The sequence below is a fragment of the Cynocephalus volans genome, chromosome X (assembly GCF_027409185.1).
Source record: "Cynocephalus volans isolate mCynVol1 chromosome X, mCynVol1.pri, whole genome shotgun sequence".
NCBI classification, from domain to species: domain Eukaryota; kingdom Metazoa; phylum Chordata; class Mammalia; order Dermoptera; family Cynocephalidae; genus Cynocephalus; species Cynocephalus volans.
In genome coordinates, this window is record NC_084478.1 from 50,086,662 (window position 1) to 50,109,571 (window position 22,910).

Sequence of the window (22,910 nt, forward strand, 5' to 3'; positions counted from 1 at the left end):
TGGAAGGGTTTGAAGATTTATGGCATAAAGAAACCAAAATAGACAAATAAAAGAAAATATAAGATGGAGAAGTAATAAAAGTAATTCTCAATTACAGAAATAGTACTATGCTGAGACTGGAACAAAAAGTAAAAGTATCTGAATATTAAGTGAATACCTGAAATATTGGCCCATATTGGGTGAAGGTCGATTTAACCAGTGGAAATAATTGCTGTTAATACGACATTCCCTTTTTTAAAAAGTTTCCAAAAGGGTCTAGCTTCTTTATTGTTTGAGACAATGTCTTTCTTGCCTATAAACAAGGGATCTTCATAAATCCCCTCAAATCCCTTGATTCCCATTTTTTTGCAAAGAGAAAACTATGACAGAAGATCTCTATGACATGTATGTCACTTCACACACCAGGATTACTTGAAGGAGTTTAACATCTTGTTAAGGAACGATCACACCCATAACAGGAAAACAACCAATGTAATATCCCCGAACTAGAAATCAATGGATAGATAACCACATAGCAAAAACTGCAATCCAGTGCTACATTTTGATCTTCCCCCTTCTTTTGTCAACAGCGAAAATTCTGGCTCTTATCATCTACAATATATTTACTTATTTGTTCAACTAGTCTACATATAATGTGCTTTCATAATTGCAAATCCATGCCCCTGTGAGAAACTAGAATAAGGTGTGTATGTACAGTTTTTTTCATCTTTAGTTTTATAATACGCAATCATAACATTCTTTTAATTAATAAGTTGGCTCTTTTCTTCTCCATTACTACCATTGAGGCTGTCAAACATCTGTAATCCAGAGAAACTCATTTGTCACAGCCTACATTCTATCCTGGATTACTTCCATATCTTGGCTGATTTTTTTTTTTTTTAATTACATACACTAACATGCACTCTTTGTGGAGTAATACTTAGAGGGATTTAAAGCATACATTTTCATATATTCACCACCACATATCCATACAGAAACGTTTCATCACTCCCCGAATTCTGATGCGCTGTACCTCTGTAGTCATCTGTCCTTATCTACCCTCATCTGTCAGCCTCTGGCAAGTAGTGGCGTGTTTTTCATCCCTATAATTTCACCTCTCCTGGAATGCCATAAAAATGAAATCATACAATATTAACATGTAGTCTTTTGGGTCTAGTTTCTTTCTCTTAGTAAAATGCATTTAAAATGCAACCATGCTATTGTGTGAATCAATAGTTGTTTTTTTTTCCTTCTTACTGTTAAGTTGTATTGTATGGATATACCACGGATTGTGTACCCATTCACTGACTGAAGGTCATTTGGTTTGTTTTCTGCTATAAACTTTCCATGCAGGACTTACTGTGGTCATCAATTTTAATTTCTCTTGGGCAGGAAAGAGATTACTGGACCATATAGTAATTATATTCAGCCAGTTTCATATGCTTATTTCCCATCTCTCTCTCTCTCTCTTTTTTTGGTTAAGTGTCTGTTCAGAACTTTTGATTGTTTTTCAAATTGGGTTGTTTATTTTCTTATTGAGTTTTGAGAGTTCTTCATGTTTTCTGCATGCAAGAAATTTTCGGGATATGTGATTCAAAACTATTTTCTCCCAGTCAGTAGCTTGTCTTTTCATTCTCTGAACAGTGTCTTTCACAAAGCAAAATTTTAATATGGTAAAGTCTAATTATTTTTATTCTTTTAATTTTTATTTTATGGATCATGCCTAGTCTCATATGTAAGAACTCTTTAACTCAAGGTTTTACTAATGTTATTCTATGTTTTCTTCTAGAAGTTTTGTATTTTTTTATTTTACCTTTAACTCTGTGATCCACTTTGAAATGATTTTAGTTTGATGTGTAAGTGCGTGGTATAGATCAAAGTTCATTATTTGCATATGTTCCTCCAATTGTTCAAGTACTATTTGTTGAAAATATTATTCTTCCTTGATTGAATTGTTTTTGCACTTTTGTAAAAGAAAAATTTGTTGATTATGTTTATATGGATCTATTCCTTCTCTATTCCTTTGATCTATCTATATATCTGTCCTTCTGCCAATACCACACAGTCTTAATTATTGTAGTTTCAAAGATTCTTCTACTTCATAATTGTTTTGGCTGTTGTATTGTAGTAACAATGCCTTTATACATGTATGTACATTTTGAAGTCAACTTATTAATAACTATAAAAACAATGTGTTGGGATTTTCATTAGGATTTCATTGAATCTATAGATTAATTTTTGATATCTTAATATTTAGTCTTCCAACACCATGTGTATGATATATTTTTCTATATATTTAGTTTTCTTTGATCTTTTTCATCAATGTTTTTTCATTTATAGCACATACAAGGGTACTTCAAAAAGTCTGTGGAGAAATAGAATTGAAAGACAATACAAATCTTTCCATGACTTTTTGAAGTACTGTCGTATAACCTGAACATATTTTGTTAGGTTTATACTTAAGTATTTCATTCTCTTTTGCTATGGTAAATGGTATATTTTAATTTCAAATTCTGTTTTCTGCCAGTATATAAAAGTAGAATTTATTTTTGTGCACTGATCATACACCCTGTGACCTTGATAAATTTATATACTAGTTTTTGGAGGTTTTTGTAGATTCTTTGGGATTTTCTACTTGACAGTCATATGAAATTACAGCCCCATTTTCAGAAGTGGAGGTGGCTTATTATTCTTTTTTAAGTTCATTCTTTCCTTTTTCTTTCTTTCTTCCTTCCTTCTTTCTTTCCTTCTTTTTCTTTCTTTTTCTTTCTTTCCAACTTCAGTGAATTTTTACCAGGGCCCTAAGGGTGACATTATGTGTTGTCTTTGCCACAGATTAACACATTTGTTTTATAGGGTATATAGGAGTCTGGGCAAATTGCTTGCCCTTATTCCAGGTCTTCACTATGGCGGACATGTTCTCCAGACTTAGTTCAGTCATTTCTGTGAGCAACCAGGGAGGTTTGAGGAGAATGAATATACAAAAGGATGCAAATTCTTACTATAATTGTGGCCCCAAGGGCTTCATGATCTCTTGCTACATTACGCTTGGTCTCTATAATGTGCAAACCACCATAACTCAACTCTTCTTACCGGTGTCTAGCTGTATCTACCACAAGTAGAACATTACTATCACTTCATTTCTTCCTATAAGTGCCTGTTCTCCCTTACATTGGAGCCACTTTATTGCTCTGGAACCTCAGCTTTCTGGAGAAATCAAGAAAAATCAAGAATTTGGTTTGTCTTGCTTTCGCTGTTGTTGTAAGGATGGGAGCAAAGCTCTTTCCAGTCCTCTACCTCCCTGAGCACCTATTTTTATCCAACCCATCACAACTTGGAACTGCTTTGATATCAAATTCCAGTAGGCATGAGCCTTTACTGCTCAAACATGGCTCTCAGTAAGAATAGGATGGCAGTGATTCTCCAGGACGATGCTGGGAAGAGGTAAAAAGAAAACTTCCAAGTGCTTCTATAATCTCTGATTCCATGCTTATATCTTGCCTTTTATATGCAAGGCTACTGCTAAGCCCTCTCCATAGCTTACCACAGCCTTAGGTATGTCAAAGATTTTCTAAGTTTTTATGATAGTTCCTTTGATATAGGCCACTCTCTCCTATACTCCTTTTAAGGTTTTACTTCTCAAAATGAGCTAACTGAATCAACAATACCTGCATCAAATGGAAGCTCATTGAAAATGCAGAATTTCCAGCCCTACTCAACACCCACTGAAACATAAAACAGTTTAAGAAAATCTCCAGAAGATTTGTTTATATTATCATCTGAGAAGTGTTGGTCTAGGGTTGTGTTTTGGAAAGGGAACAAGCAGTCAAATCTAGTCACCATTTGTCAGGAACCAGAAAATTTAAGAGATGCTCCATACACTGTTCTAAAATTTTAATTTGGAAGTTATGTTTTATCCATTTTTTACATTGTAATACTTCAAATATTCAGATTTATTAAAATAGTAATAAAAATGCCAGTCCTAAATAGTATTATAAATTAGAATATGGCTGTTAAACATAAAATTGAATCACTTAATGCACTGAAAGAATAATTGCATCCACTTATTTTTTATGAATATTATAATTGCTACATAAATTTTATTTTAGGTGATTATAACGCTATATTTTTATAACAGTTTTATTTAGATATAATTTACACAACATAAATTTTACACAATTCAATTGTTCAATTCTTTGTTGTTTTGTGTATTCACGGAGTTGTGCAATCATCACTGCCATCTACTTTTAGCATATTTTTCTCAACACATAAAGAAATCCCATACTCACTGAATGCTTCCATTTCTCTCTATATCCTGGAAACAAATGAATCTGCTTTCTGTCACTATAGATTTACTTATTCTGGACATGTCATAGAAACGGGAGCATAAAATATCTGCCTTTTTGTGTTCTGGTGTCTTTCCCTTAGTATAATGCTTTTGAGGTTCATTCATGTTTTCAAATGTATCAGTACTTCATTCTTTTTTATGGCTGAATAATATTCCACTTTATGAATATACCACAAATTGTTTATGCATTCATCAGTTGATGGACATGGATTGTTTCTATTTGGGGACTGTTAGGAATAATGCTGCTATGAACATTTATACAGAAATTTTTGTGTAGTCATATGTTTTCAGTTATTTTGAGTATATCACAATGAGTGGAATTCCTGAATCATATCACTAATTTATTTTTAAAAAGACAATATTCTTAAGAACAGTTTTAGGTTCACAGAAAAACTGAGTGGAAAGTTCAGCGATTTCATATATACTTCCTGCCCCAACACATGCATAGCTTCTCTGATTAGTCAATCCATTTTTAACACCTGGAGAAAATGACAAACTGTTTTCCAAAGTGGTTTTTCCATTTTAAAAACCTCTAGCAATGTATGACGGTTCTAATCTATGCAAATCCTTGTCAATACTTGTTATCTTTTTTATGTTATTTTAATTTTAGTTATCCAAGTTGGTGCCAAGTGCTATGTCATTGCAATTTTGTTTTGCATTTCCCTAATGACTAAATATGTTGAACATCTTTTTATGTAATTATGGGTCATTTGCTTATCTTCTTTGTAGAAATGCCTATTCAAATCCTTTATTCATTTTTTATTTGGGATATTTGTCTTTTTATTACTAACTTCAGTTTTTTTACATTTTCTTAATACAAATCCCTTGCTAGATATATGATTTTGCTTTTGCTGATTACATTTAAATATTCATTTTTATTCTATTAATATTTATGTATTAAATTGATTGGTATTCATGTTAAACCAACTTTGCACTCCTGAGATAAATCACATCTGCTAATTACGTTAATTCATTTTATGTGCTGCTGGATTCTATTGCTAGCAATTTTGAGATCTTTTTAATTCATGAAAAACTTTAATACTTGATATTCATAAAAGGTAACATACTACATTAAAATTTTTGTTTTAAAACACTTCTGAAATGCAATGTAATAAATGCTTTAATGCAAAAATAAATCATCTTGCTTCTAAAAGTAGCTTAATTATGAAGATATTTAAACTCTAAATAAATATAAGATCAGCCACATATAATAGTTACAGGATCAGTCACATGAAATTGAAATAATGTATATAGTACTTGGTAGGACTTCCATATAAATGATCATTTAGCTGGAAACAATGTAAATAATTTTCAGTACCATGATGATAATTGCTATGGAGAAAGACAATAAAAAAAGAATTTGAAAGAAAACAATATTTAAAGTAAGAAAGAAAACAATTACAGAAGTTACATACAATAGAACAGATATGACAAATTATGAATCATATTCTGCTAATATTTTTTCAAAAGTTAGATAAAACACATTAATTTCAAAAAATATGTTACAAAATTTCATTCAAGAATAAATGGAAAATAAGAGTAATCCTATAGCATTAAAGAACTGATTTTTTATTTAAAATTATCCCACAAGGAAACAACAGGTCTAGATGCTTTTACCAGTGAATTTTACAAAATTCAAGAAACAGCAAATCACTCTTACAGAAATTCTTTCAAAGTGTACAAAAGAGGAAATGTTCTCCAAGTACTTGTTTGCGGTTTGCATATACTTTATACATTGCATAATGTTGAATATACTAATTATCCTGATTTGAGCATCCCATATTGCACAGGTAATGACATTCAACTCTGTACCCCACAGATATGTACAATCACCTATGTTACAATAATAATAATAATAAGGTTTTACACCATATCTATTTATATATATTTTACTTCTCAATATACATTGTAGTTGATTTTCATGACCCTTTACCCGTTCCTCTCCACACCCTCTCCCCCCCATCATATCTGTACACTTGACTTAAATAGTTCAAGGAATTTTTGTGGTTATTTTGTCTTCCTCCCCCCTCCTTGATTTGTTTGTGTGTTTATTTATTTATTTATTTTTAGCTCCCACAAATAAGGGAGAACACGTGTTATTTCTCTTTCTGCGCCTGACTTGTTTCAACTTGTTTCAATTAATATAATTTTCTCTAAGTCCATCCATGTTGTTGCGAATGGTACTATTTCATTCTATTTTTATAGCAGAGTAGAATTCAATTGTGTAGATATACAACAGTTTCCTTATCCAATCATCAGATGATGGACATTTTGGCTGGATCCACCTTGGGGCTATTGTAAATAGACCTGCAATAAATATTGGAGTACAGGTATCCCTTTGGCATGGTGATTTCCATTTCTCTGGGTATATTCCCAACAGTGGAATAGCTGGGTCATATGGTATACCTATCTGTCGTTGTTTGAGGAACCTTCATACCATTTTCTATAAAGGCTGCACCATTTTGCAGCCCCACACACAGTGTATGAGCATTTCCTTTTCTCTGCAATCTCTCCAGCTCTTATCATTCTCAGTCTTTTGGATGTTAGCCATCCTAACTGGAGTGACATGGTATCTCAAAGTGGTCTTGATATACATTTCCCAGATGCTGAGTGAGGTTGAGCATTTTTTCATGTGTCTGTTAGCCATTTGTATATCTTCCTTTGAGAAATGCCCACTCAGCTCCTTTGCCCATTTCTCAGTTGGGTTATTTGGATTTTTGCTGTAAAGCTATTTGAGTTCCTTGCATATTCTGGATATTAATCCTTTATCAGATGTATATTTTGCAAATATTTTCTCCCACTCGGTTGTTTTTTTTACTCTGTTGATTGTTTCTTTGGCTGTGTGGAAGCTTTTTAGTTTGATATAATCCCATTTGTTTATTTTACCTTTAGTTGCCTGTGCTTTTTGAATTCTATTAATGAATTCTGTACCCACTCCTACTTCCTGGAGTGTTTCCCCTATGTTTTCTTTAAGGAGTTTTATTATTTCAGGATGTTTATTTAATTCTTTAATCCATTTTGAGTTGATTTTGGTATATGGTGTAAGATACGGGTCTAGTTTCATTCTCCTACATATGAGTATCCAGTTTTCCCAGCACAACTTGTTGAAAAGACAGTCTCTTCCCCAGTGCATAGCTTTGCTGCCTTTGCCAAAGATGAGATGGCTATAGGTGTATGGATTGCTTTCTGGGTTCTCTATTTTATTCCATTGATCTGTGTGCCTATTTTTATGCCAGTACCATGCTCTTTTGGTTCTAATAGCTTTGTAATGTAGTTTAAAGTCAGGTAGTGCTATGCCTCCAGATTTATTTTATTTGGTCAGGATTGGTTTGGCTATGCATGGTCTTTTATTGTTCCATATAAATATCTGGGTAGCTTTTTCTATCTCAGAGAAAAATGTTATTGGAATTTTGATGGGGATTGCATTGAATCTGTAGATGACTCTGGGTAATATGGACATTTTCAAAATGTTAATTCTTTCAATCTAAGAGCATGGGATTTCTTTACATCTTCCTGTGTCCTCTTTAATTGCTCTCAAGATTGATTTGTAGCTGTCTTTGTAGAGATTGTTCACATACTTGGTCATCTTTATTTCTAAATATTATATTTTTTTGGTGGCTATTGTAAGTGGGCTAGCTTTCTTGATTTCTTTTTCTGCATGTTCACTGGTGGAGTATTGAATTGCTACTGATTTTTTTTGTGGTGATTTTATATCCTGCAACTTTGCTGAAATCATTTATCAACTCTAGGAGTTTGTTTTATAGAGGCTTTAGGCTGTTCAATACATAGGATCTTAACATCTGCAGAAAGGGACAGCTTGAATTCATCCTCTCCAATCTGGATGCACTTTATTTCCTTCTCTTCTCTGATTGCTCATGCTAGTATTTCCAATACTATGTTGAATAGGAGTGGTGAGAGTAGACATCCTTATCTAGTTCCTGTTTTTAACAGAAAAGCTTTCAGCTTTTCCCCATTCGGGATAACATTGGCAGTGGGCTTATCATATATGGGTTTAATTATGTTGAGATACTTTCGATCTATGCTTAGCAAGTAGAGAGTCTTTATCCTGAAAGAATTTTAAATTTGGTCAAATGCTTTTTCAGCATCAAGAGGGATGATAATGTTGTTGTTGTCTTTGCTTTTATTGATGTGGTGTATTGCATTTATTGATTTACATATATTGAACCAACCTTGCATCCCTAGGATGAATCCCACTTGATCATGGTGTATAATTTTCTGTGTCTGTTGCTGTATTCTGTTAGCTAGTATTTTATTGAGGATTTTTGCATCATTATTCCTCAAGGATATTGACCTGTAGTTTTCTATTTTTGATGCACCTTTGTCTGGTTTTGGTATCAGAGTGGTGTTTGCCTCATAGAATGAGTTTGTGATAATGCCCTCTGTTTCAGTTTTTGGAACAATTTGTAGAGAATTGGTATCAGTTCCTCTCTGAAAGTTTGGTAGAACTATGCAGTGAGCCCATCTGTTCCTGGTCTTTTCTTTGTTGGGAGCCTTCTGATAACAGCTTCAATCTCTTTTCCTGTTATTCATGTGTTCATGTTGTCTATATTTTCTTGGCTCAGTTTTGGTAGTTTGTATTCATCCAAAATTTACCCATTTCCTCCAAATTTTCAAATTTGTTGGCATATAGTTGTATACAGTAATCTCTCATAATTCCTTGTATTTCAGAGTTGTCAGTTGTGATATCATCTTTTTCACTTCTAATTTTTGGTATTTGGGTCTTCTCTTTTCTTTGTTAATTTTGCTAAACATTTGTTGATTTTATTTATCATCTCAAAAAAACAACTTTTTGTGTCATTGATATTTTTTATTGTTTTTTGGGTGTCTATTTCATTTAATCTGTTCTGCTCTTAATAATTTCTTTCCATCTACTAACTTTAGGTTTGGTTTGTTCTTGTTTTTCTAGATCTTTAAGGTGAAGTGTTAGATTTTTTATTTTCCATCCTTCCTTTCTTCTGAAGTAAGCATTTAATGCAATAAATTTCCCCCTTAATACTGCTTTTTCAGTATTCCACAGGTTTTGGTATGACATGTCATTATTTTCATTAGTTTCAAGAAATTTTTTGATTTTCTGTTTAATTTCTTCTTGGACCCAAATGTCATTAAGTAAAATGTTGTTTAATTTTCATGTGTTTGTATAGTTTTCAGAGTTTCATTTATTATTGATTTCTAATTTTAATCCATTGTGATCAGGAAACATACATGGAATAATTCCAATAGTTCTGAATTTGTTGAGACTTGCTTTGTGATCTAATATGTGATATATCCTGGAAAATGTTCCATGTGCTGATGAGAAGAATCAATATTCTGAGGTTGTTGGATGGAAAGTTCTGTAGATATCTGCAAAGTCCAATTGGTCTAAAGCATTGTTTAGATCTTGTGTTTCTCTGTTGATTTTTTGCCTGATGATCGGTCCAATGATGAGTGCAGTGTTCAGGTCCCCTGCTATTATGGTGTTATTGTCCATCTCTTTCTTTAGATCTAATAGTGTTTGCTTTGTAAATCTGGCTGCTCTGACATTGGGTGCATATATACTCAAGATTTTTATGTCTTCTTGATGGATAGATCCTTTTATCATTATATAGTGGCCTTCTTTATCTCCCTTATGGTTTTTGGTTTAATGTCTATTTTATCTGATATAAGACTAGCTACTCCAGCTCATTTTTCATTTTTATTTCCATGATATATCTTTTTCCATCCTTTCACTCTTAGTCTATGTGTGTCTTTACAGGACAAGTGAGTCTCTTGAAGACAGCATATTGTTGGGTCCATCTTTTTAATCCAGTCAGTCAGTCTGTGTCTTTAGAATGGGGAATTTAATCCCTTTACATTTAGAGTTATTATTGAAAGGTGTTGATTTACTCCTAGCATTTTACTGATTTTTGTTTGGATGTCTTATGTACCTTTTGTTCCTTTCTTTCTAATTTTCTGTTTGTCTTCTGTATTTTTTTGGTTTCTGGGGGTGATAGAGAAACTATTTTATTTCTCTTTTGTTAGCATTATTATTTTTTTTTGCTGGTGAGTGCAGGGGACAGAATCAGTGGGAGAGCATGGACAGCCAGTAAGAGACTTGTGAGGACACTGTGGAGCACAAAAACCACACAAAGTGGTATGCAAGAAAAAGAGATATGTGGCTTCAGCCACCACCACGTCTCCAACACCAGGATCAGTCAGGAGGAATTCTCCCTTAAAAAAGAAAGATTCTACTCAACTGTGAGCACTTCACAGCAGTAACCATTCTCCTCCTCTTGCCTCAGTCTGCCCCAACCAGCACCAAGGTTTCCTGTACCATTCTCTAGTACTAGAGTTATGGCCCTTCTCCCTGCACAAGACTTCATCATGTACAGTATGCCCCACTGCTAGGACCATGCCACCCATGTGTCTTAGCCCAGCTGACCACACAGCAGTTGCTGCCTGAGTGGCTCCAGCTTTTCAGCCACCTGCATGGATCTGGTTATCCACATCACCCCAACTGCAGCCCTACCTGCATACATGGACCCAGCCATCCAGCTTCCCTCACAGACACAGCTGGCCCTGCTATCCATGAAGCCACAGACATCCAGCCACCTGCACAGCCCCAACCATCATAGCCAACTGTGCATTCCCACCTACATGCATGGGGCAGCTGTCCAGCCATCTATGTGGCCCAAACCATCCTGGCTGCCTGCATGGCTCCAGCCTCAGAAGTAGCTTCTGATGCAACCAAAAACTACTCAGTCTATCCAGAACAACAGAACCTACCCGGAAATACTGAAACAAGTGAGCTTACCCAGAACCAAAACTAAAACACCTCACCCAATGGGCATATATAAGAAATCTACAGGAGGGAGTCTGTCTCTTCAAATGCCACCCCAGAGTAACAGAAGAAGCAATTGATCTACCAGATAGCCAGAAATCAATGTAGGGAAACTAGAAATATGGAAAACAAGAAAATATGAGAACCCCAAATGAATACAATAATTCTCAAATACTAGAACTAACACAACAGGAAACCCCTGATATGTCTGAAAGGAATTCTGAGAAACAATCTTAAAGAAACTAAGTGATATACAAAAAGACTTAGTGAAACAACACAATGAAATGAGAAAAACAATCCAGGGCATGAAGGATGAAATTTACAAGATTCATACCATGAAGAAGAATGTAGCAGAACTCGTGAAACTGAAAGACTCTTTCAATGAAATAAAAACTACAGTTGAGAGCATAAGCAGAAGGCTAGAGTAAGTGGAAGAAAGAATTTCTGATCTTGAAAACAGTCTTTTCAAAATAACATAGGCAAACAAAAAAAAAAAAGAAAAGAAAAGAAAAAATAAAAGATTCTGAAAAAAATGAAGAAAATCTAAGAGAGGTATTAGGCAACATTAAGCACACAAATATGTGAATAATGGGCATTCCAAAGAAGGAGGAGAAAGGAAAATCAATTGAAAACATATTCAATGAAATAATAGCAGAAAACTTCCCAGGTAGTGGTAGAGATGTGGACTTCCAGATCCAAGTGGCTCAAGGATCCCCAAACTGATTCAATCCAAAAAGGTCCTCTCTGAGACACAATGCAGTCAAACTATCAAAAGTCAAAGACAAAGAGAGAATCCTAAAAACAGCAAGGGGAAAGCATCCAGTCACGCTGTGGGAGTTCTCCACCACATGACCAGACCTACAAAAAACTCTTTAAGGGAGTTCTGCACAAAACAAAAAAGTGATAATCACCACCTTAAATACATGAGAAGGAATAAACACCACTGGTAGAGATAATATGCAAATGAGAAAGAGAAAAAAAAGCATACTTTACAACATCAAACAAATCAATAAACACCAAAGGCAAACACTAATGGGGAAGAAAGGAACAAAGATATTTAAATCATCCATATGAGAAGCAATTAAATGTCAGGAGTAAGACAATACCTTACAAATACAATCGTCAATTGAAAATGGATTAAATTTCTCAATCAAAAGACACTGACTGAAGGCATTAATCTGTACCCAACTATATGCTTTCTACAAGAAATTCACTTCACCTGCAAAGACAAACAGACTAAAAGTGAAGGGATGGAAAAAGTTATACCATGAAAATGGAAACCAAAACGAGCAGGAGTTGCTAGTCTTACATCAGATAAAATTTTAAAACAAAAAGCATAAAAAGACAAATAAGGCCTTTATATAATGATAAAAATATCCACCAGCAAGACATAAAATAAATATATATGCAACCAATACCAAAGCACCTAGATATATAAAGCAAATACTATTAGATTTAAAAAAAGAGATATGCCCCAGTGCAATAATAGTTGGGGACCTGAACACACCTCTCAACATTGGACAGATCACCTCTGCAACAAATCAACAGAGAAATACAGGATTTAAAATACACTTTAGACCAATTGGTCTTAGATAACTACAGAATATGCATTCTTCTCAACAGCACATAGGATATTCTCCAGGATAGACCACATGTTAGGTCACAAACCAAGTCTCAACAAAGTTTTAAGAATCAAAATCATTTCAAGTATCTTTTCAGATGAGAGTGGATTAAAACTAGAAATCAAAAACAAAGAAAACTGTGGAAACTACAGAAATACATGGAAATTAAACCACATGTTCCTGAACTACCTATGGGTCCAAGATGATATTAAACAGGAAATCAAAAATATTCTTGAAAGTAATGAATATAAAGAAACATCTTAGCAAAACCTGTTGAATAAAGCAAAAGCAGTACTAAGACTGAAGTTTATTGAAATAAATGCTTACATCAAAAGAACAGAAAAATTTCAAACAAACAACCTAATTCTACATCTCAAAGAACTAGAAAAAGAACAATCCTATCCAAAAATTAGTAGATGGAAGGAAATAATTAAGATCAGAGCAGAACTTGGGCCGACCCCATGGTGCACTCAGGAGAGTGCAGCGCTGGGAGTGCAGCAGTGCTCCCGCCGCGGGTTCGGATCCTATATAGGGATGGCCGGTGCACTCACTGGCTGAGTGCGGTGCGGCTGGTCACAAAAATGACAAAAAAAAAAAAAAGATCAGAGCAGAACTAAATGAAATAGAGACCCCCCCCCAAAAAAATGATACAAAAGGTCAATGAAACAAAACGTTGGCTTTTTGAGAAGGTAATCAAAATAGAGAAACCATTAGCTAGGCTAACCAAAGAAAGAAGAGAGGAGACCCAAATAACAAATATCAGAAATGAAAGAGGAGACATTACACTTGATACCACAAAAATACAAGGAATCTTTAGAGATTATTATAAACAACTGTATGACAAGAAATATGAAAACTTGAAGGAAACTGATAAATTTCTGTACACATACAAACTACCAAGACTATCAAGACTGAAACAAGAAGAAATAGAAAACCTGAACAGACCAATAACAATGACATATTGAAGCAGTAATCAGCAATCTCCCAATAAAGAAAAGCTCAGGACCAAATGGCTTTACAGCTGAGTTCTACCAAAACTTTAAAGAGGAATTAATACCAATTACCTTCAAGCTATTTCAAAAAAATTGAAACAGAACTCATAGAGTTTGGATGTTATTGTCACCCCAAAACTCATGTGGAAATCTGATCTTGAAGGTGGCAGTGTTGGGAGCTGTGAGTCATGGGGGCAGATCCTTCATGAAGAGATTAATGTTCTCCCTGTGGGTTTGGGTTAGTGAGTGAGTTCTCACTTTATTAGTTCCTCTGAGTGCTGGTTGTTTAAAAAGACCCTTGCACCTCCCCTCTCTCTCTTACTTCCTCTCACCGTGTGATCTGCTTGTACCTATTGACTTCCTGTCCTTTTCCACCATGAGTAGAAGCAGCCTGAGGCCTGTACCAAGTGCAGCTGTCCCAGAATCATGGGGCAAATTAACCTCTTTTGATATGAATTACCCACTCTCAAGTATTCTGTTAGAAGAATGCAAAAATGTACTAATACAAGAATCCATTCTCCCATTCTCTCATTCTATGAGGCCAGCATCATCCTGATACCAAAACCAGACAAAGATACAATAAAAAAAAAAATTACAGGCTAATATCCTTGATGAACATAGACACAAAAATCCTCAACAAAACATTAGCAATCAGAATATAGGAGCACATATAGAATATAGGAATACATAAAAAAAAATATACACCATGATCAAGTGGGATTCATCCCAGAGATGCAAGGATGTTTCAACATATACAAGTCAATAAATGTGATACACCACATCAACAAAATCAAGGACAAAATCCATATGATTATCTTCATAGATGCAGAAAAAGGGCTGGCAGGTTAGAGAAGTTATAGCACTGCCTTGTAACACCAAGGTCAAGAGTTTGGTTCCCCATGTCAGCCAGATGCCCCCCCCCAAAAAATACACACACACACACACACACATATACATATAACAAAAAAGAAATTTCAGAAAAAAACATTTGACAAAATTCAACATTGCTTGATAATAAATACTCATAGTTAATTCGGTATAGAAGGAAAGTATATCAACACAATAAAAGCCATGTAAGAAAAACCCATGGCCCACATCATTCTAAATAGAACATGAACAAGACAAGGATGCCCACTCTCGCCTCTCCTATTTAATGTGGTATTGGAAGCACTAGCCAGAGCAACCAGGCAAGAGACAGAAATAAAGGGCAACCATTGGAAATGATGAAGTCAAACTATCCCTATTTGCAGATGATGTGATCCTGTATAGAAAAACTGAAAGACAATAGAAAAAAACTCTTAGAGTTGATAAATTATTTCAGTAAAGTTGCAGGATACAAAATTGACACACAGAAATTAGTAGTGTTTTTATCCTCTAATAATGAATTAGCAGAAAATAAATCAAGAAATTAAGCCCACTTTAAATAGTCACCAAAAAAATAAAATACCTAAAAATAAATTTAAACAAGGAGGTGAAAGATCTCTACAATGAGAACAACAAATCACTGTTGAAGGAAATTAAAGATGACATGAGAAATGGAAAGACATCCCATATGCTTGAATTGGAAGAATAAACACTGTGAAAATGTCCATACTACCCAAAATGAACTACAGATTCCATGTAATCCTCATCAGTATATCTATGACATTCTTCACAGAAATAGAAAAAAAAACAATGCTAACATTCATATGGAACAACAATAGACCCCAAATAACCAAAGCAATCCTAAGCAAAAATAAATAAATAAATAAATAAATAGAGCCAGAGGCATTACACTTCCTAACTTCAAATTATACTATAAAGCTATAGTGACAAAACAACATTGTACTGGCATAAAATCAGACACTCAGACCAAGTGAACAGAGTAGAGAACCCAGAAATCAACGCACTTATTTACAGCCAACCCATCTTTGACAAAGGTACCAAGAACATTCATTGTGGAAAAGACTGTTTCTTCAATAAATGTTGCTGGGAAAGCTGGACTTCCATATGTAGAAGAATGAAACTAGAGCATTACTACTGCCATATACCAAAATCAAATCAAAATGGATTAAAGACATAAATATAAGACCTGAAACTATAAAACTCCTAAAAGATAACATAAGGGAAACACTTCAGGAAGTAAGATTGGGCAAAGGCTTTATGAATAAGACCCCCGAAACACAGGCAACAAAAGAGAAAATAAACAAATAGGATTATATCAAACTAAAAAGTTTCCACATAGCTAAGAAACAATTAACAAAATGAAGAGACAACCAACAGGGTGGGATAAAATATTTTCAAACTATGCATCCAACAGGAGATTAATATAAATAATATATCAGGAATTCAAACAACTTATTAGCAAAAAAATCCAAGTTAACCCAATTAAAAAAAGGGCAAAGGAGCTAAGTATCTTCTCAAAGGAAGATATACGAGTGGCCAAGAGATACATGAAAAAATTCTCAACATCACTAAGCATCAGAGAAATGCAAATCAAAACCACATTGAAATATCATCTCATCCCAGTCAGACTGGCCATTATCATAAAGACAGAACAAGAAATGCTGGTTAGGATGCAAAGAAAGGTAGGACTGTTGGTGGGACTGTAAATTAGTGCAGCCATTATGGAATACAGTATGGAGGTTCCTCATTCAACTACAGATAGAACTACCATATGATCCAGCAATCCCCCTGCTGGGTATATACCCAAAGGAATGGAAATCATAATGTCAAAGGGATACCTGAACTCCCAGGTTTATCACAGCTCTATTTACAATAGCCAAGATATGGAACCAATCTAAATATCCATCAATGGATAACTGGATAAGGAAATTGTTTATATATACTGAGTAGAATACTACTGTACCATAAAAAAGAACAAAATTATGGCATTCGCAGCAACATGGATGAATCTGGAGAAAATTAGGTTAAGTGAAATAGGCCAGGCACAGAAAGAGAAATACCATATGTCCTCACTCATAAGTGGTAGCAAAAACAAAACAAAACAAAACAAAGCAAAAAAAAAAAAAAAGAAAAAAAAAAGCAAATAAATTTTAAAAAGAAAGAAAGATACAATGATCACAATATGTTGAACTTCCAAAACGAGAGAACACAACTGAGTTTACCAGAGGTGGGAAAGAGGAAGAGAGAGAGGTTATTAGTGAGAAACTGGTAAAGGGCCACAAAAAATTACTACATTGTGTAATGTTGAATATACTCATTATCCTGATTTGAGCATTATATATTGCACACAGGTATTCATACTCAACGTGGCCCCCCACAGATATGTACTGTCAAGTATGTTTCAATAAAAAATAAATAAAATCAATGAATTACCCCAAAGTTTATACTCAGTCAAGATGCCATTTACATATAAATAAATTAATATATTTACAAACATAACTAACAGACTAGAAACCCTTAGAGTGATAATCTGAAAAGCAAAATAACTTAGAAATCCGGCCATCCAATAATTGAATTAAAAAATAAAAATGGAGATTCCAGGAAATAACACATGTGGCTGAATACCGACAATAGAATATAAGTGTTATAAGTATTAACAATGTAGGCATGAGAAATGTAACAAAAATAATGACACTGAGAAAGGAAGGTGAGAGGAAATGACAGGAATAATTTTCTCACCTGTCACAGCAATGACTATCAATGCTGCGTAAATCCAAAACATGTAGCAACAACAGAAAACCAAAAATCTCAGAATTCATAATGTTATTTATAATTTTTTTTCTTTTATGTTTGGGGCATATTTCAGGAAATCATATTTCTTGTAGAGCACAAATATTCATCTTATATGGTATCTTTGCATTAACTATTTTATCTTATTTGCTATATCTAAATTTGCATACATTAAGGTTTGTAACCTTCACTGTGCATCAGAATCACCTAAAAAGGGCTTTTAAAAGCTATGCATGTATAGGCAACACCATGAGGATTCAGTTTCGATTGACTTGGGGTGGGAAGCCCATTTTTTTTTCTTTTTTTTAATCATTGAGGTGATTCCAATGTTAGTCTAGACTTGAAAAACCAATGCTATTGATGAAAAAGAAATAAGACATCTCTCAGGCTATCGGGAAAGAATTTGCAATGAAAAAGAAGGCTATGATTAATATTTTGAACGGGCAGTATCACACGATGATACTTAAAATGAAGTTTGAAATCAAACTGCTTGGATTCGAATCCCAGCCACATGCTCTTCTGGAAAAATAAATGACCCTTTTTGCTTTAGGTTTTCTGTTAAACAATATAAATATTTAACTATGAGATCTTGTGTGATTTTATATATAAAATTCTTAGTCCTTTAATTGGCATACCAAAAATGTTGGCTATTATTAATCATGGTTTTGTCAAATGCCTAATTAGATTTGTGGTCTGTTGAAGAAAAGATAAGTGAATCAAGTTCTGATTTTGTCTATTCTAGACATGCTTTCATTCCACAAGGCTGAAAAGCCTTTACTGGTTCTTTTGTGATCCTTTTTTGAGCATTTTGAGAGAAAGCTAAATATTAGAAGAATACATATGGGATGTCTAAAGTCTGGAACTGACTGAAGATCCCTATAATGTTATAGCCAAAATTATGAAATTTTAGATAATACATAAAAAAGATAAGAATTCTCCAAAAATTAATTATCTACATAAAAATTTTGAGCATTATAGAATGTGATGGTTGGCATTCTCATTCCTTAACTTCCTGTTTACAATGATATCATAAATACTGACACTTCTCTGACCATTAGAAAAAGTGATGGTTTGTCTTGATGTAATCAGAGACAAAAGTCAACTGCATTGGAAATCACTGGAATCATGCATGAAAACATTGACAAGACAGTTGGTGAATAGGTATATGTTTACTTATGTATTTATTTTGTATTTTTTAAAATGCAAAATTAGGGCCATCCCCGTGGCTCACTCGGGAGAGTGCAGCACTGGTGGCACCAAGGCCATGGGTTCGGATCCTATATATGATGCGCTCACTGGCTGAGCGTGGTGCAGACAACACCATGCTGAGGGTTGTGATCCCATTATCGGTTAAAAAAAAAAGTGCAAAATTGTATGTGTATGTAATTGTGTATACATAGATATATTTATATCTACCTATATAATATTTATGATTCGATTTCTTAAAATATTTTTTCAGCTCAGTGAGCAACTAAGTGTTCCAACCACAAAGGTAATGCAATTTTATTTAATCAACGTGTGATGATGTTATGAGTGATAAAAATTCTCACTTGCCACTCAAGAGACCAGATTCATTTCCAAGGCCCATGCAGCTGACAGATAGAAGGGATTTGGGCTCTTTTATTCACTGCTACGTTTCTAATCCCTAGATTAGTGCTAGGCACATAAATTAGTGCTTAATAAATATTTGTTAAATAAATGACATTTTTAGTATCTTCTGCCCTCATTAGAATTCTCTAAATTATCAAACAAATATCAGATAAAGATTCACTTATTTTTTCCTCAAGTTATTTTATGGTCTTGGTATTTAAACAATAGTTTTTTATGCATTTAGAATTCATTTTTGGAATATGGTATGTAGCACAGAGGTAACTTTATCTTAATTCTAAAGTGTCAGCCAATCGAACTAGTATTTATTATGGATTTTGAAATGCCACATTCATCATACTAAATTTTCTTACATTGTTCTGAGTTACCTGTAGTGTTCAACACAACTGTGAATATTCCTAAAATTTTTAAAAATATTTTTCCTTTGTGATCTATTTTTTCTAACTTTTTGTCTACATTATTTTTTCTGAATTTTTATTAAAAAAAATCAACCTGGAAACCTCGCAGTTGAATAAAACAGCCAATTTAAGAGGAGGAAGAGAATCTTATATTATCACATATTAAAGTGCAAAAAAAATAAAAAGTCAAAAAATATCACAAGCTAAAAATACTGAATGCTGAACACAATTAGTCATTAATGAAATGCAATTCACATGCAAATGAGATACCACCTCACACCATCTAATGTCCATAGTCAATAAAACAGCCATAAGTGTTGGTGAGGATGTGGAGAAATCGGAACCCTCATATATTGGTTCGGAGAATGTAAAATGGTAAAACCACATTGGAAAACAATATGGAAGTTCCTCAAAATGCTAAACATTCAATTATTAGGTGATCCAGTGGTTCCACCTCTATGCAAAATTCTCAACTAAAATGAAAGTATATATTCACAAAAAATTTTACATAAATGTTCATAGCAGCATTATAATAGTCAAAAAGTAGAAACAATCCAAGTGTCCACAAGCCAATACAATAGATAAACAAATTTGGCAATTGCCTTGGTGTTGAGTGCCATCCTGCTATAGGGAACAGCACAGGAGCCTGAGGAGCAATACCCCTTGATCAGCAGGCTGCAAGGGGATCCCATGTATGTGGCATGGCTCCATGGAATTTCCTGTTTGTTCACCTTTGGTTGCTTGACAAGGCTTCCCAGAATTAAACAGCCTAACCTTTTGGCTTGGTATGGTTTTGGGAGATTCCAAGGGCCCTGGAGTTTCTCAAAGGACATGTTAAAATACATCAAAATTAACTGGTTTATTTAAAGGGCATTGTCAGTACTAAAGGTGTTTTTGATACATGTTCCCAGTATGGGTTGGCTTGATTTAATTTTGTTGTCGATTTTTATTGTTAGTGGTGTGTGCATTGACCCATAATTTTAGAATAACTGGCTCTATAGCTGTGATCATACTCTCGTGCGTGTGGAATGAAGTTATTGTGTTAAATTTTTATAAATCCACATCTCCTAGGGAGACAGTAGGTCCGAGTGCAGTGGTGCTTACAACTAATTGATCACAACCAGTTACAGATTTCTTTGCTCCTTCTCCACTCCCACTGCTTCACTTGACTCACCAAGAACAGGTCATTCCACAGTAATAAAAAGAATGATGCAGTGTATTTTAACAAACTTAAGAAGGGTCATTTAACTTCTCATTTTGTCCCCTGTACTTTTCCTGAAGTCTATTGGCAGGGACATAAAAGGTTTTGTTATAGATATAAATAAGTAAAATATTACAAGAATATAAACAAGTTTTGATATTAATAGGTTTGTTTTAGATTAGTTTATAATTTAGAATCATTTAACAGTAATAGAGATTTATTGTTATATTTTATTACATAGAATCATGATATAAGTAATATGGTTTTAGTTGGTTAAGAATTAACATAGTTGATATAAACATAAACATTATTAAATTGTTAAACATAAGTAAGATTAATAGAATGTAAGTTTACATATAAGTTAAGAAGGTTAAGAATTATGGTTCAAACTGAAAGTCTGATGCTCTTTAAAGCCAAGCATGCTGTTATTGTGTAGTTTCCTGGCCACAAGCCACGGACTTTGGGGTGAACTATTGATGCATGAGTGGGTGTTTTTGTCAAAGCATGAGTACTTTGGAACATTTTGACCTTTCTTTTTCAATAGAAATGAAATAAAAAATGTTTCGATTAAAAGATAATTCATTATGTAAAAGATTAAGTAAAAAAATATAAATAAAGCAAGATTCATGTGGTTGTTGTCCACACTTGCACTAGACATCTGTGATCTGTGTCTTTCTTTTTTCAACAAATCCACACCACCTATTCAGGTCCAATGAATCCTGCAGTGCTGGACTCTGGCACCTTGGGTTGAATGTTCCCCCAAAACTTAATTCCCACTGTAGCTGTTGAGGGTGAGAAATCCTATTATGGTAATTGAAAGGTGGGGCCTTGAAGAGGTGGTTAAGTTGATGGTTTAATGGTGGCCAGGGGTGTGGTTTTGAGGGATTTAAAAGGAGGGAGCATGAGGAGCTGTCTCTCTCTCTCTGCTCTGCCCTATTTGCCATGTGATACCGTGAGTCACTGTAGTCACCACCAGGACAAAGCCCTCACCAGATGAGTCCCCTGGACTTTGGACTTCCCAGCCTCCAAAACTGTAAGCAATATTGTTTATTATAAATTACCCAGTTTCAGGTATTTATGCTATAGACAACAGAAATGGACTAATACAGCAATGAAAAAGAATAAAGTACTGATACATGCTACAACACAGATGAATTTTGAAAACATTGTGCTAAGTAAAAGAAGCAAGTGACAAGAATATTGTATAATTTGATTCATATAGAATGTCCAGAAAAGACAAATCCATAGAGACAAAAAATAGATTAGTGTTTTTCTGGAGCTGGGAAGTAAGAAGTGACTGCTAATAGGTACACCCCATATCCATTAGGGGATGATGAAAATGTTCTAAAATTAGATCGTGATGATGTTTGCACAATTGTATCAATATACTGAAAACTTAAATTTTGCACTTAAAATGGATGAATTTTGTGGCATTGGAATTAGATGTCAATATGCTAGTAATATTGATTTGATCAACATATGTATAATGTATATTTTGTTGATTTTTCCTGTTAGTGGTGTGTGTATTTACCCATAATTTTAGAATAACTGGCTCTATAGTTGTGATCATACTCTTGTATGCATAATTATTATACATACTAAATATGTGTAATTGATTTTGATTCAATAAATAAAATAAATTTTAAAAATAAGTAAATAACAAATAAATAAAATAAAATGTTAGATTACACCATTTCTATTGTCCGTGTGCATTTCAATCTTGGAATATCAATGATAAATATTTAATACTGAACATTAAAGAAAAAGTTTGGAGCATCTGAAAAATGTAAAGTTCTTTGTAAATAATTACTATTTTCTGGTTTAATGAAATTGAAAATTAGACACATTTGAAACAACCCAAGGCCTGTAAACTTAAAACTTGAACACCATATTAGTTTTAAAATACATAACATTATTAAAAGGTCATCTTCTAAATGTGTGCAGAATATTGTTTGCTTTAGCAAAGTATTATAAAATAAGCATTCTAAATTTTACTTAGAAATGAGGGACACCTTTAAATGTTATATAAAATAAAAGATAAATGTTACCAAACATACTTATAAGTGCCCCACTAAAGAAAATAACATAAAAATAGTGTTGATACATTCTCTCTTAACTTGACATCTATGAAAGTACCTTTCTGTTCCTTCCCTCCTTCTATCACTCTGTTTTTTTTCTTTATAACTCCTTCACAGAATTATCCTGTCCAACTACAACTCTTTATATTCACCCTAGAATTTGTCCTTGGCCTTCATCAAACAACTCCCAAA

The 22,910-nt window shown here is 33.8% G+C and overlaps 1 protein-coding gene across 1 annotated transcript in view; it reads right to left on the reverse strand.

Moving 5' to 3' along the window:
* CFAP47 (cilia and flagella associated protein 47) overlaps positions 1 to 22,910 on the reverse strand; it is a 578,552-nt gene that overhangs the window by 334,980 nt on the left and 220,662 nt on the right. The gene's annotated exons all lie outside the window — the stretch shown is intronic.